Source organism: Sinocyclocheilus anshuiensis, unplaced genomic scaffold, assembly GCF_001515605.1.
Source record: "Sinocyclocheilus anshuiensis isolate Anshui unplaced genomic scaffold, SAMN03320099.WGS_v1.1 scaffold1852, whole genome shotgun sequence".
Taxonomy (NCBI): Eukaryota; Metazoa; Chordata; class Actinopteri; order Cypriniformes; family Cyprinidae; genus Sinocyclocheilus; species Sinocyclocheilus anshuiensis.
Window position 1 is genome coordinate 4,282 of NW_015557168.1, and position 1,025 is coordinate 5,306.

General features: G+C 50.5%; 2 non-coding genes across 2 annotated transcripts; both read right to left on the reverse strand.

Moving 5' to 3' along the window:
• Nucleotides 1–289: 289 nt before the first annotated feature.
• trnak-uuu (transfer RNA lysine (anticodon UUU)) lies at nucleotides 290–362 on the reverse strand. Its single transcript has one exon. It is a non-coding gene; the product is annotated as a tRNA-Lys (tRNA).
• Nucleotides 363–549: 187 nt separating this feature from the next.
• trnas-uga (transfer RNA serine (anticodon UGA)) lies at nucleotides 550–631 on the reverse strand. Its single transcript has one exon. It is a non-coding gene; the product is annotated as a tRNA-Ser (tRNA).
• Nucleotides 632–1,025: the final 394 nt, after the last annotated feature.

Sequence of the window (1,025 nt, forward strand, 5' to 3'; positions counted from 1 at the left end):
TGAGGAGAAATCAGGCTGCCATGTCTCATCCTCTGGAATGGGGTTTTTCAGTGCTGGCCCTGGGGACCCACGGCACTGCACATTTCGTAGGTCTTTCTTATTCTACTCACTCAGTTCACTTCATGAGCGCTCTTTCCTAACGAACTGACCATCAGAATCAGGTGTGCCAAACTAGGGAGATGCACAAGCTCCCCAGGAGCAAGCCAGAACACCACTCAATTAGAGAGACAGCACCATAGATGGACCGACATGAAAGCAAGTTGAGGCCACCAACAAGAAGATTGCACTTCACCCAAACATGGATTTGAACCCTGGACCCTCAGATTAAAAGTCTGATGCTCTACCGACTGAGCTATCCGTGCTCTTTTGCAGTGCATGCCTCTTACGTTTTATATAAGATCAGTTTTCCTATGGATCGCCCAGAAGAAACTCATTTGCCACACGCGCTATGGGATGAAAACCACAAGCAATTATGGCAGAGAGAAAAAAAGGAAAAAGGCCTTAGAAGGCACAATTATCTTCACGGACAGCGTTACAGCAAACTCCAACCGTAGTCAGCAGGGTTCGAACCTGCGCAGGGAGACCCCAATGGATTTCAAGTCCATCGCCTTAACCTCTCGGCCACGACTACGCCTGGCTGCTGCCTGCCTGCTCTCTTGTCTGGTGGCGAACAGCACAGGCCAAGCTTCAAACACAAAATCCAGCTGAAGGATGAGGTGGAAAAAAGGGTTCAGCCTTCCCAATTGCTCAACGGCAAAGGGATGCCGTGACCCGGAGTTGCTGCGGCCACAACGCAGAGTACTAACGACTATACGATCACGGCATGCCACTGGCTCACCCTTGGCAGCTACTGCAGCCCGAATACAAAAAGCACCAGCGGTGTGTTTCTCCATTTCAGAGGGACTGGACATTTCGCATATCTGTGCGAGGGACATCAAAAGAAAAACACATGGCCAATTATCCTCGTGGCTGTCAGTAGAGTGCGTAATCGGCAGGATTCGAACCTGCGCAGGGAGACCCCAATG